Source organism: Grus americana, chromosome 5, assembly GCF_028858705.1.
Source record: "Grus americana isolate bGruAme1 chromosome 5, bGruAme1.mat, whole genome shotgun sequence".
NCBI classification, from domain to species: Eukaryota; Metazoa; Chordata; class Aves; order Gruiformes; family Gruidae; genus Grus; species Grus americana.
The window spans coordinates 9,879,215-9,894,993 of record NC_072856.1 but is presented as its reverse complement, the minus strand read 5'-3'; the positions used below and the strand labels follow the sequence as shown (position 1 = coordinate 9,894,993).

The window sequence follows — 15,779 nt, the reverse complement described above, 5'->3', positions numbered from 1 at the left end:
CTTAGCAGCTGCTTGGACAATACAAAAAATGAAATATTGACATGTACCGCCCCTATCATGATGCAAATAAGATGTCTCCCTAAAGCATACTCTGCCAGGGGGAATACACACACACACACACACACGCAGAGCTTCCAATACTTCTGTTGCTCTATGGACATTAATATTAACGAACCACAGATTAGCCTCAGAAACTGTCAGTAACCTGATCTCTTTTATTGTGCCCTAATCAACATGGGAACAGAAGGTCAATATCCAAACATTTACAAACACCACCTACACATGGGACCGAGGAAGACATTGAAGGATTTCAGTACAATGTTACAGCACAAATCACCTTTGGTTCACTGGTGGAATTTCAAAGTAAATTGATGGCAATGGTGCCCAGGGCTTTGAACCTGAATGGGACAACACACAAGGAACACCTGAAGTGTAAAGACAACAAAAGGCTGGGTTGGTTCTGATTTTACCTGATTCAGATTATTGTGCAAAGGGAACACTATTGCATGTTTGACTAGGTGAGGAGAAGGTAAACGCTGGGCAACAGAGCTATTTTTTAATAAGGACTGGTGCAGAAGAGATTTATAAGCACGGGAATTGCCATGGGGATCAGTTGTGAATTAGGCATCTAAAGGCTCAAAGGAATAAGAATCAGGAAGCTGAACGGGATGATAGGGAGATTCAGCAGCTAAAGCAGCAGCAGAGCTGGGACATATTAAGTAAACAATAGTGGTTGTTACTAGAGCACAGCAGAAACAAAAGGACCGAGAAAGTAAATGGAGAAAGAACAACTGCTCAACATGCTACATAAAAATCAGAAAAATACTGTTAGGGTTAAGGAAATAGCAATGTTGACAGGTACAGGTGTTAGGAAATGGATCAAAATTGTCTGAGAAATGTATAAGAATGGCAAGAACAAAGTCTAGTCATATCACTTTGCTGCAGCAGTAGGTTGTCAGACTGGATGTGGTAACATATGGATTATATACATTTGCTCCCCAAAACAGTCTGGTGTAACGAAACTCCTTGGAAGTGAGTGATTCCTTTTCGAGGTGGTTTGAAACCTTTTCTATAAAACAACATACAGCTGCAGGGAGAGGAAAAAAATCCAACAGTATCAAGAAGCCTTTTGCATCTGTGGAGCTCCTGGTCTTGTTGACCCAGATAAAGGTCATCATTTCATGGAGGAAGTGATTACAACTATGCTTAAAGGATCAGGGATTAAGCAAAAGCTACACAGTCTGTATCTCCCTCAATCATCAGGACAAGAAGAGCACATGAACGGAACTATTAAAGGAGCATTATGAACAGTAGTAAGTAGCAATAGAAAGGATTAACATGATAAATTACCCTTCATATTAGCAGCTTTGAGAAGCATACATAGACTAGGAACTGGAATCCAGCGCTACCAATTTTTACTTGGAACAAAAGTGCAGTTAATTAGATTCTTAACTTCATTAGAAACTCAGAGAGGGAGATGTTTTAACATGGATAATTGAGATACATCAAGTGTGATTAGAGATACAGGAGGAAATAGAGCAAGGGATCAGACATTGTAGAGACAAGCAGGGGTGCTCCTTCCAATATGTGTGTGGGAAATAGGTGAATCAATTATGTGTTTCAGATTGATTACCCAAGCAGTACGATTTAAACTTTTCCAATAGTTGGTTTAGATTTTGAAACTGAAGCAACACGGAAAACAAATCTCCTGATTTCCGAGACAAAAAAGATAAGGTATACCTATCTGACTTTGGTTTTTACAGCAGGAAATCATCTGCTCACACCAAACATTTACACAGAAAAAGAGACAGAAGAAATACATGCTTTGAAAATTAAAACCATACAATTATCAGATATACTGATGTTGAGAGTGTTTTGAAAACCTGGATGTGCCCTGCAATCTTACGCTGCTGTTGATTGTGAGGTGACTCTATTGAGAACTGACCAACCTTCTACTGAAATCAATTACTAGCTTCAGCTTCACTTAATCAGAAGAGAATCACAGCCTGAATTTTTTCTAATGCATGAGTAGACACTAGAAAACTAGAACATTATAAGGACAGCACTTAAAACTTTATTCTTGATGAGCCAAGTGCCTTACTGATAAAGACAATGCAGAAAACACATATTCAAGTATCTGTGAGATTTGCTTCCTTTCATGAGTTTAGCTTTATTTACTTCCCTATTTAGTACTTTGTGAGTAGAACTATGTGTGGCAGAAATACAGACTACTACTATCAAACTGTGAAGAATGAAGAGCTATTTGTGTGTCTTCGCTATATGGAAGATGATGTTTTGTCCATAATTTATTCAGAGAAATTAGATAAATGCCTGTTCATTAGTATTTGTTATCTAAATTAACTCTGATGAACAAAACAATTTCATTATGAACCATCATGAAATGGTGGCACCTCAATACATGACATCACCTCTGCAGTGTGGAACATTTTTCTATTTTGTGTACGAGTTCATTGTCTTATCGTATACCTCCTTAAGCAAACAACTGCAAGGCAACTGCATCATGAGAGAGCACACCTTTTTTTCTACGTACAGAACAAGCGTATATTTCATTTTCAAAGAAATCTATGGGAAGAAACATTATGATGGGTAATCTGTGGAACTTAAATAAGATGTTGGTACATATTAAGGGTACCACCAGGCTACATACACAGCCTGTGCAGTGAAGTGAACGAGCGTCACGCTCATTATCCTCCTAATGAACAGAGCTGATTCCTTCTCTAGAGACGGGCCCCTATGTCTGCAAGCCTATCCTTTCTGCAGCAAATGAAAACCCAGAACCCATTACAGAAATCAAGTGTGCTTTCTGGTGCATTGCAAGACTTTAAACTACATTCTGCTGAGGCAATGAACTGACTGAGCAACAAATCCATTTCTTGAGGAAAGCGGTGCAAAAAGCATTCAGACTGCTGCTGTTCAGATAACAAAGATACTTAATACATGTCTAATGAAGTAGAAAAGATAGAAAAAGTGAGTACCTAATTACTGCAAGGAAAAGAAAGGAACGGCCCACACAATTATTGCTTGAATTTAATATTTCAATCCTTTCACAAATCCCTTCAAAAAAATTGTCAAACCAGGTAAGTAGAAAGACAACAAGAATCAATTCAACAGTCAGTTTACATGAAGAACAATTCCTTTCCTAGGTGTTTTTTTCCTTTCATAATTTCTAAAGAATTGCAATAACACATGTAGCTTCTCCTTTAAGGAAACAAATCAGAATTGATTTTGTGGTGCTTAATGTGAAAAAAAGAATCAAGATAAATACTGTGTTCAGGTTCTGAGATCCTTATTTATATAATACATCACTCTTAGAGAGTCTCCAGTTAATATATTTAAATCCACATGAGAATCATGGAGCAGACCCTTCTGGAGACTATGCTCAGGCACATGGAAAATAAGGAGGTGATTGGTGACAGCCAACACGTCTTCATTAAGGGCAAATTGTACCTGACAAAATTGGTGGGCTTCTATGATGGGGTTACAGCATTGGTGGATAAGGGAAGAGCAACTGATGTCATCTACCTGGACTTGTGCAAGGCATTTGACACTGTCCCACACAGTCTCTAAATTGGAGAGACATGGATTTGATGGATGGATCACTTTGTGGATAAGGAATTGGCTGGGTGATCGCACTCAAAGAGTTGCGGTCAACAGCTTGATGCCCAAGTGAAGACCAGTGATGAATGGTGTTCCTCGGGGGCTGATATTGGGAGTTGTGCTGTTTAACATCCTTGTCAGCAACCTGGACAGTGGGATCGAGTACACCCTCAGCAAGTTTGCCGATGACACCAAGCTGTGTGGTGTGGTTGACACGCTGGAGGGAAGGGATGCCATCCAGAGGGACCTGGACAGGCTGGAGAGGTGGGCCCATGCGAACCGCATGAAGTTCAACAAGGCCAAGTGCAAGGTCCTGCACGTGGGTCAGCGCAATCCCAAGCACAAATACAGGCTGGGTGGAGAATGGATTGAGAGCAGCCCTGAGGAGAAGGACTTCAGGGTGTTGGTTGATGAGAAGGTCAATATGAGTCGGCAGTGTGCGCTTGCAGCCCAGAAAGCCAACTGTGTCCTGGGCTGCATCAAAAGAAGTGTGACCAGCAGGTCAAGGGAGGTGATTCTGCCCCTCTACTCGGCTCTTGTGAGACCCCACCTGGAGTACTGCGTCCAGCTCTGGGGGCCCCAGTACAGGAGAGAGACATTGAGCTGTTAGAGTGAGTCCAGAGGAGGGCCACAAAGAGGATCAGAAGGCTGGAGCACCTCTCCTATGAAGACAGGCTGAGAGAATTGCAGTTGCTCAGCCTAGATAAGAAAAGGCTCCAAGGAGACCTTATAGCAGCATTCCAGTACCTGAAGGGGCCTACAGGAAAGCTGGAGAGGGACTGTTTACAAAGGCATGGAGTGTATCACTGGATGAGGGGTAATGGCTGTAAGCTGAAAGAGGGTAGATATAGATTAGATATTAGGAAAAAATTCTTCTCTGTGAGGGTGTTGAGGAACTGGAACAGCTTGCCCAGAGAAGTCGTGGATGCCCCCTCCCTGGAAGTGTTCAAGGCCAGGCTGGATGGAGCTTTGGGCAACCTGGTCTAGTGGAGGGTGTCCCTGCCCATGGCAGAGGGGTTGGAACTAGATGATCTTTAAGGTCCCTTCCAATGCAAACCATTCTATGAGTCTATGATTTAAATACTATTCAATATAAGTAAGGATGGCAGAATCTGACACTTCGTTAATTCAGTCATTTGCCTTTCATACTGAAATATAGCTGTGCTTGAAATTTTAACTGTAAAACGTGCTATGCAGAGCTGTTCTAGATTTTTGTGGGCACGCAGACAGTTCAGCAAACATTGAACTCAGCATGCAAGAAAAATTTTGCTAACAGAAAATTTCATACAAAACGGCACACCCGATATCGCTTCTTAAATTTAACTGCAGGTTTACTTATATACCATCACAGAAACACATAGTCTTGAAATACCTGAATAGATTGTATTATGAAGGAGCAAATGACCAGTAAGATTTGCTATCTTTATGACTAATTTAAATTAGACTTTGTAACATCTAAGAATTGCCAAAGTGTTGTAGGATTGAGATCATATACTGCTAATTTCAACTCTCTTGTCTGGGTCTATAGACATTTTGAATAACGGAGGATCTTGCCAAGATATTCCAACAGGATATTTTATTAAAGTCTCCTGGTTACTGGGCACATACTGGATAAAATCATTGGTTACTAAAATGAAAAATGAACCATATTATATTACTTTGCTTTTTCATTATCTCATTTCATCATTACTGGACCCAATTTGCCCTTCAGTTTTGTTGATGTGAAATAAGAATACTATTATACTACGGTAAACAACATTATGTTTGTATGACAGTGGGCCCACTGGTGCCCTGGTTTTAATATAGAGACAAAAATCTTTTTATCTGTAAACTGTAGAAATAGTGTGACATTTTGATTCATAAATAAAATACATATTTTAAAGATGTAGCATACTGCATTAAAATAATGCCTTCAGTTCCTGACATAAGACAAATCACTTCCTTAACATGAGTTACCATGCACTGAGAAAACAATTTTAGTTCGTGCAGTTACAAAAAAAATTGATTTAAAACATTCAGTAATAAAAAATGAAACCACTTTTGATGTCATTTATAGTGGCTCTGCTTTATGTTTTGAAAGAAAATAAAATTATGACTATCATGATTATTTCTATTCCTTTCCTCTCTTTTGTTTCCCCTCAAAAATTGACAATGGCATTGAAGTCAAATTAAACATCTGTTTGTAAAATAAACTGGAGTGCTACTGACAGCTGCTGCCGAATGGCAAATGTTCTACAGCTGTCAGGCTCCTAAATTAACAATGATTTTCATTTACAAACAGCAAACAACAAGAAATTTTTTTTTTTATCCCACTACTTAAAATTTATGAAAATACAGACTCTGCTAGAGACTTAGCCAGAAAGATATCAGTTTACTGTTTTATTTCCCCACGTACAGGGAGCAAAATTCAGACAAAATCAGATTTCAGTGTAAGATACTTCAGAGAACTTCCCTCCTTACATGTCTTAAATCCTTTTGCATTTCCTCTCCGTGATATGTAAACAGATGTAATAATTCTTTGAGGATTTATCCTTCTCCAACACAAATTTTGTCAATAAAAATACTATCAAATAAAACTATGTTCTTGATTTTTCATGCATCTTCTTAGATTTGCAAATACAAATACATCAGAATAGCATTTTTTTCCCAAAATTTTATTTAAAATGCTTACCTATTAATTACATCAGAATTAGATGTCAGGACTTTTTAGACAGCAATATTCATATGTGTAAAACAAATGAATTTGCTTTTTCAAATGTTTAGAACTCAGCTGGAACTCACTGAAGAGTTTCAAGTTCAGTGCGGTTATGCATAGATCAATATTTTCATTAATAAGTTGAAGGACGGAATAGAGAACAAGTTACTGACTGCAGACAGTATCAAGCTGTAATTAAATAATGTTAAACACAAAGTACTAGTTTTTAGATAAGAGTAATTATTCGCACAAAGACAGCAAGGCAAAAGCCAACGAGAGTATTTGATAGAGGATGAAGGAAGTCTAGTAGATCAGAAGTTGAATACAAGTAAATGTTATTCTCTTATGAAAACCAGCAAACGCTACCATAGAAGCACTTTCTCTAAGCCCATGTGGAGTCATGTAAGGCATCTGTAGGATTACAATGCCCAGGTTTGGGTACCACAATTCAAGGATATGGATCACTTGGCAAAAGTTCTGACAAGAGTAATGAGAACAATTAGATATCTAGAAGGGGAAAGAGATTGAAGGATCTGGGGTTGAGTATCCTACAGAAGACTGAAGGAAGGCATGGGTTGAAGAGAGGATTATAGCACCTGAGAATAAGGCGCATCACAGGAATCATTTTAGCAAAACAATAGCAATGACAGGTAAGTATTGGCACCACTTCCTTTTGGAGGCTGCCAAGGCTCCACCTTTAAGAAGAACAGAGGTGGACAGGGGCAACTCAATCATAGTTCATCCTATTGTCATACAGTTGTCAGACAGTAAAAGATTTGGGCATTTCACCAAAGTCATTTCTAACATCATTTGCTATGGCTTCCCTATTTATCTTCAAGTTTTGGATCAGAAAGTAGAATTATTAGCAAGCACCATACCTGGACTTGCTACTTCCTATGATTTTTCCAAGTGCACAATTTAAACACATAGTAAGTATCCTTAGAACACTGTTGAGAATCTGGAAGGACCAAGAAATTTAGCATGTATAATTGTTAAGAAATAAAAATGAAAGTTTTAAATATCCCATATATCTTAAGTACCAGATGAGAATACAGGTGACTTCTGATCAGTTCTGTTTCAGTTTGTGTCAACTGTTAACCTTAATGATTAATCTTAATTACAGTATTTCCCCAGAAAGTCTGAAGAAAATGCAATGATCAAAAAGAGAACTGATATCATTGTCTTAACATAAAGTATGTTGCACTTTTCTAATGCCTGCATTCCTACCCGGCTGCACAAAGGACATTTTTTATAAACCAGCTTGTTTTACAGAAATACAAGTATTTGTGCAATATAATAACCATATGGACCAATGAGAGTAATTGCACATTACTTCCATTTACCACAAAATGTGCCATAACACTGATTATTTTTTTTTAAATATGAAATTATCATAGGCATTTTCAAGGTACAGTGTGAAAGAGTTAAAAATATTATCTTTCATAATAAAGCCATAACTGTATTCCCCCTACCACTAGAGGAAAGACCATCATCCTCTCCTTTTTCTTTCCCCCACATTGTTTTTCTATTGCTTTGCACTCCTCAAGGAATAAACCCATCTTTCAGTAGCAAAACCATTAAGCTGCTTTGCAACACTACACCTTTACAAACAAAACAGCATATGAATGAATCTAGCTAGATTTTTATAGGATTACTATATTAATTGTGCTGTAAAAAAAAGATTATTTAGAACACAAAATTACAAGCAAATCCATTTACAACACTTTCCAAATTCATGTGCTCCCACTGTAAGTTAAAGAAACAATATTAAATCTGTGAGAAAATGAAAGTCAAACGGATTTTTATTTTAAATGTAGATGTGGGTAGTCAGTGGATCCAGGGGGCTGCTACTGTATATATTAAAATGCAAATATGCATTTTTACAATCTAATATTAGAACTGGTATAAATATAGAAGCTGTATAGAAATGCAGAAGGTTATTCTTCCTTCCTAATACAAGTAAACTCTCTGTGGGTGTTTAGCCTAAAAAATGAAATATAGGGCTGTAAGTTAGTTACATTGCAAAGTTTAACTTTTTGTCCTATTTGTTTTGTAAAAAAAAAAAATCTGGACAAAGAAAACATTTAAATTATTTTTAAGGAATTAGAATAGTTCAATACTAACATACAAACTTGTCAATCTTGCAGTGTTTATTATAGAGTCACTGGCCTCTAGATGCTTTTGAGAAAACAGAGGCACTGAAAAATGAGCTGAGCTGTGTATGATAACCCAGCGTGAAAGATAGGAATGGACCCAAATCTACTCACTTCCAATCTATGTCCCTAGCCATTTAAAGCTCTGCGCGTTTCTGTTACATCAACTCCTAAAAGTGAAGAATGGGAAAAATATAAGCAGATCAAAAGAATTGCATATGGGAAATGAGTACATTTTCTATGTATCAAAGGTTATATTTGTTCTAAGGACTGTAGGGATGTATGGAGATATCTTAGGTTCCTATCTTAATTGTGTAGAAATACATAAAGTGTCTACATAAAATGTTTTAAGCTATGCACAAAGAAATATTAAGCTATACTGTTATTATCTCTACCAAAAATGAAGTTCAGAAGCTACTGCTGTTGTCCTGTGGTAGTTAACTGGAAGATACAGATTCATATTTTTTTAAACTATTAGTACAGGAATTTTGATCATTTCTCTGCATGCAAAAGACTCATTAATTCTTCTGGAAAAATCAATATAGCTATTTATAATATGAGAACTGTTATCTTCTAGTGTTCCGTAAACAGCATACAATTGTTACTGAGAGCTCTTGCTAGGCAAGCAAGGCAGATTGTTCTCCATTTTTCTTTGGTCATTTTATTTAGTGATAATGGAAAGCTTTCAGTAAATGCTTTATAACTGCGCTCAATTGCTCCGTATCAGTATTCTAATAAACAGTCAGGTAAAATTGTTGCCATGTAAGTATCTGGACAATCACACAGGAAGACTGAAAGGATAAATGGAAAAGATTAACAAGCTTAATATCCAATTCAAACCAGCAGGTTTTGGGGTTTTTTTGTTTATCTTTACGCTTTGAATATTTAGAGGTATAATTTTATAGTGAACTCATAGCTCTTCAACCATGTACTAGTAGCTCATCTACTTCAAAATAAACAGTGTGATTTTTCAATAAATACAAATCCATGAATTTTTTTTTCAAGAAATACAATCCACGAGTATTCAGGAATCCTAAAGGAGAATGTAAAATCATCACATTTCACATGTTTTGCAATAAATAGGATGCATTTAAAGAATACGTTACATGTAAAGCATTTAAAGAAATGTGCAATTAAGTATATGGACGAAGACTTAAGTTATGTATTACTCAGGTAAGTATCCCAAAAAATAAAGGAAAGCTGCACATATTGGAGTAAGTATAGCCTAGCAAAGAAAAGAAAATGTTTTAGTGGTGAGAGCATCAGAAAGGAGCAAAGTATCTACTTATATTGCTTAATCATCTTAGTCTAGTAACCTGAATAACTTAAAACCTTGCCCCACTTCTCCCTCTGCCACCTCATAGGTAGTGATGAGGAATTTGGGACAAGCCTGAAAAGTAACAGAAATTTGTCAGCTGTAACTGCACATCATTCTTTTTTCTTTATTGTTTTTTCAGTTCGACTCTGTGATCATCTATCAGATGTTCCTTTTATATGACTGATAATCATTTCAGAAGAAGCACTGTAGCTTCCACCCATTTAAAGGAGTCTGATGGATGCAGACCCACTCTGCAGCTCATTGACAACTGGAACTTCTTTCTGGTAGGAGTAAATTTCTACAACATGTTTTTGTGATAGAGAATCATAATATCAACACTTTTAGTAAGAGAGATTAATTTTGAAATGCATTTCATTTTGACCATTTCAGTTTGGCATTTATGATAAACACTTTTCCTAATGTAGTGTTACAGAGTTGGTCATATATTAATTTACACACCACAGACCTGCTCTTGTGTTTTGTGGGTTTTGTTATCCAGATGCCCTGTGCTCTGTTTCTGGCCCAAGGACTCCCTGGTTGGATCTCACCATGAGTTTTGAGCATAGAGAAGAGATTTGGCTGCATATCAAGACAGTTTCAGTATGTATATGTAGTTGTGAACTCATGGGATTTTGTGACATTTGGTTCCTTTGCATTTGGTTCTTCTTTTAGACTTTCCAACATCACATTTCAGTGTTGTGTTTACGCAGAGTGAGATGCCAAGTGACCTGAATGAATGTAATGCTTGAAGTTACAAGAAATCAAAAAGTACCTGTTCAAAAAGCTCTAGCTGGAGTTCATTTGCCCTCAGAGCATTGAAGGCTGGAGAGCCAGAATCCACACAGAGGTTGGAAACTGAGTATTATATCCAAGGCGTAGACTCATGGACTAGAACTGAAGTTGTCCTCATAGGTACGATAGCTTTGCTACAATAGGACAACTACCTAAAAGATTTTGCCAATACATACTTGATATACTAAATATATCATAGTTTTTATTTGGAAGACTGCAATTCTTTAAAATTCCTCTACTCTCTGACTACATACAAACAAAACCCAATGTAATTAAAATCTTGAAGATAATTACATATGCAGAAAACCATAACTTTCACACTTTTCCTCAAAAATTATAAAATGTTTCCCTAGAGATGGCTCAAAAAACATTTCCAGAAACAGCAGAGACATTATGATGAATACAGTGGATTTCTGCAAGTAGTAATGGTAATAAATGCTTTTACAGATACCAGATTTTAATTTGTTGGTTAAGCATTGATATGTATAGGAGAAATAAATAACTTGTCTGCAAGAACTTTTGTTACATTTACCATACAAGTCACATCCATTGCCCGAGAATCCGATTATTCCATGAACCAATCACAGAACTGTGGTTTCTTTTCTAAATGTTAAATTGAATATAACTTATCCGCATGTGGCCATCATTCACTACATTAACAATTAATCTCAGACTCAGTGAAAATCACCAAATGCTAAAGGAGGAAAAGATAATTACCATCCAGCAATACTTGACTCTTCATGAGATCTACACCAGCTGACAGATCTAATCAATTTGGATATTAACGAGATTCTCCCTACCATGAAATTTTAATGTGTGACAAGCCAAGACAATTTACAAAATTTTCTTCACTCTTGTTTTATATTAAAGAAATCTAAAAGTACTTGCAGAAAACTGTTTGTCTTGTATTTTCCATCAATTACACAGGTCAGACCTTTACCTACCTGTTCAGTATCACACTGAACTGAGACACTTTGTCTTGAGGAATACAACTAACCAGTTGTATCTAGAAATCTGGGGCTAAATGTGGCCTAAAAGAGGTGATACTCCATCACTGCTAAGAAATTTTTAATAACATTTATTGTCTTTTTTTTATCAATAGCGTAAATCACTAATTGAAATCCATATTTAAGACTTTCCTTGTTAAACTAGATAAATCTCCATTAGCTGCTTTTTGTACAGAATTAGCACAATCTCTGAACATTAGCTGTCAGATACATGTGCTGTTCTACTACTTTTGCTGAAAAGTAGAACGTGCTAAAACAAGCATGACAGTCTACATGCAGAAAAAAGTTTTAAAAAGTTAAAACAGTTTTCAGACTCATTTAAGTAAAATTTTAAAACAGATGGACAAAGTCAGGGTTCAAACCCCTGTAAATTTCTCCACTTCCATGTGATGATATAAATACCACCATGCTTTGCCACTGCTCCATTGTCTATGCGATTATTTTTTATATAAATTGCACATAGCAAAAATAATTATGAATATCTTTCAAGAAAGTTTTAACAGTAGGTTTTCAAAGATGCTAGAAAGCAAATACATTCTGAAGAGCCCAGAAATCTAGAACATAAGATTTAGAACAGAAACATTTATCAGAAGATGAAGGAAATGACCTGGTTCTCCCATATTGCCACATGGTACCTTATGGTCTGATCAATCACAAGAAACAAGGGAAAGTAAATAAGGATGGAAAGATTAAATGTTGCACTGTGAACATGAAAACAAGTAGACTGCACACAGCATGACAGCTCAGAATGGTCCAAATAGACATCTTTCACCACAGAAGCAAGAAAGATATTGTTGTAAGCACTTTCCTGCTCATGCTGATATTTGAGTAGCTTCTGAAGCTAGCACAGATGCTGAGGCAGTCAAGTGAATCCTTATTGCTAAGCAAGATCCGAGTGCGTTCTTTTGATTTATCTTTTTATAACGACTTTGTTCCACATACAAAACTTTCTATTCAAGTACCTAGTGCTATGATGAGGCTGACTACACTATCTGACAGCCAACAATGCATTCCATTTCCATTAGGTCATTCTAAAAATCAAGGTGCTTAAAATGGTCTTGCAGTGTCTTGGGGCCATCCCCAAAGTGATATGCTGTTTTTCCATTTCATTCATCTGCAGAAATCATTTTAAGACCTGGTATGCCGGAGTCTGTGTACCTTCCTATAACTGGATTTAGCTGCACAGTGTTCCTAGCATATGTGAGGCAAAAGGAAAGAGGGTTTAAAGTCTGAGGGTCTCCCAAGCAGTGTGTAATGTCTAAGCAAAGTCTTCTGTCTTGTGCCTTCAGTGAGTCTCAAACATAGGCTTAAACGTTTGGACAAACAGAGCCAAAGCTATTGTTTGCATCGCAGAAGTACATTCAGTACACTGGCAGTTTCAAGAAAGAATACAGAAGGATTCAAACCTTTAGGCTATTTTACCATCATTACTTGGTGGGAATGAAGAGAATGGATGAATTGTTCTCAACTAAGCAACTGCAGTGCAACATCATACGTTAATCCATTTCCCTCTCATTTTTTTCCCCCCAATTCTAAGTTTTCACACACAGAGAGATGTTCTAGAAAGCAAAGTAGTAACAATAAGTTGAATTCAAATATATGTTTATTCTCCCAAACTTTGTATTTTGGAGTCACCCAGAAAGCTAGCATTACACATCTATGTGCTCATGACAAAAGATTTAGCATCCCTTACTGAACCCTAGAACTACAGATTACTGTTTGTGTCATTTTATGCTTGTCACAACCAAACTGATCACATGCACTATGCCTAGAGAGCATTGAGAAGACTACTAGCCAAATGTGGACAATCAAGTGCTTCTATCAAAGGTATCAGACTTCACAAACAAAAAACAAAACAAAACAAAACAAAAAAGTTCCCAAACCTCAGTACTAGTTCAGGAAAAACTTCCTGGAAGCCTCTACACTTAATTATACCATTATAAATCTAAAATCACCCAATATTTGGCAGTAAATCTGTAATAAGTTTTTATGGATTGGCTATGTTTAACTTGTGACTACATTTCACTTTTCTATATATTGAAGTCAGTAGATCAGGACATAGCAAAAAGGAAAAAGTGTATCCTCGTGATTCAGAACAGGCTCCAAAATGCTGCCATTCTGTTTTTGAAATTCTAAAAGAAAATGGTCAGATAGTGTCTAAGGATTGAAACAGATAGGTATTGATAATAAAAACCGATTTGCACTCCATCACATGCAGAAAAAAAAAAGAAAAATACAGAGGGCTTTTGTGTCCTCTAAAGTTCAAGGTTTCAGAATTTTTCCATGATGAGTTTGGACTTAACTATTTAAAGTAAGAACAATTTTTAGACTTTTGTTTTTATCATATCATTAAAGCTCTCACAAATGACAGAATAATTTTGAAAATTGCGTCCAGCATTTCTATGCTATTCTGTGGGAGCTGACTATAAAGAAGGTTTATAAAGAATGCTGACTGAAACTCTAATTCAGATGTGGTCAAAGCTTTACATACAAAAGAAAAAATGTAAATACTGTTAATGCCAAAACCACATCAGTGATTGCTATGTATCATGCCATGGAGGATTGCACTGCAGCCCAAACAAATGCCACATTATGATGTGATATTATGATGGCATCGGCAGCTCCTAATAATGGTGACTGTTTCCTTCTTTCTTTGAACTGCCCTGGGGCATGGAACAGTTACTTGCCCTCTGAGGTCAAAAGAGCGACGATTGGGAGCAAGCTTGTATTTTTCACATAGTTTTTACTGGAAAGTACCTAACTTCCTTTCACTTTCACCAGCACATACAGCACATTCAGCCATAGATGTTTAAGTTTCAATGAGAAATGTATAGGTCTTGGTTCTTCTTTTTTTTTTTTTTTTTCTTTGCTTTTTTTTTTCTTTTTGGCAATGGCAACTCTACTTAGGACAGTAATTAAAAAAATATCCATCAACTTGTGTTGTTGCATATCATTATTGGAATAAAGTTTAAATCTTGTCTCTTTAAAAGGATGTATAAAACATCATCACCTTATTACATTACACCTTAGTATGCAACTAAGACGGAGGCAATCCTGAGGGAAAAAGCAAATAGCTTTACTGATAAACAGCTCAGCAACACTGAAAGAATCTTCTTGATTGCTGAAGGAACCCTCGAAAAATTCCATGTATAAACTTTAACACACAACCTGTCTTGCCATCCAGCAAGCAGCAGTTTCACAGCTTTACTGCAGTCCAATGTCTGTCCTGAGCTTAAGACTGTAAGTGTATTGTTGAACTGCTCCAGTGCACATTAACACAGATGATCTTCATCAAAATTATTTTACTGATACCAAGAGGCAGCAGGTAGAAGCAGGCTGCCAAAGATCTGAGACTGTTCCACAGCCAGTGTCAGGGTTGGGGCTAGATCACCCTCACGGATGTGGAAGAGGAGGGTGTTTATCTTGTGTGCCAATTGGCAAAAGGAGAAGAAAGTGAAGCACAAGGTGAGCGGAGAGCAGCCGTGGACCAGTTTTGCTGGTGGCAATTTTGCAGCCTGTTCAGAAATCAGCTGCAATTTTAATAACACATTTTCCTGAACTGGCCTGAACTATCTTCAGCATAACCTTTGTGCTAGCATCTCCTTAAAAGCCTAGAGGTGTTTTGTGTCTCTAAAGGCATCCCCAGTACTGATAAGACTCTCTGAAATTCTTTGGTCTACTGCAGGGCATGTCTTAGCAATTGCAAAGTCTTATCCCAGACATAGATTTAAAGCAAGCAAAGAAATCCCAATTGTGCATGCATATTTGACCAATCTGTCCCATTAAATATGACAAGCAAAATCTTAAGAGACAGGGCAATGTTTCTCTGGCAGTCTCCTCTAATACTCTTCATAGTAAGAAGAGACTTGAGGTTTCTACAGACAAATGACTGGCCCTATAGCAAAGTGCACCTACATAATGTTACCTTTACCTCTTGCTTAAAAAGCATGAATAGATATGGTTTAGAAATAGACTGTACAAATAATAGGAAAGCGTCAGTAAACAGCCACCAGCTCTAAAGTGAAAGAATTCACCTCTAAACAAATAGATCTGGTTTTACTGATAAAGGTCCATTTAGAAAATCTTGACTCTAGAAAATAGAACGCTCCTATTATTATTATTATAGATGGATGCAATTTTGATCTTAAAGATTCAGAATTTTTAGATTTTTAGGTGAAATAAATGGCTGACAGCCT

General features: G+C 36.8%; 1 protein-coding gene across 1 annotated transcript in view; it reads right to left on the bottom strand.

The window, feature by feature from the left end:
- Positions 1–15,779, bottom strand: part of SPON1 (spondin 1) — a 205,990-nt gene that overhangs the window by 148,989 nt on the left and 41,222 nt on the right. The gene's annotated exons all lie outside the window — the stretch shown is intronic.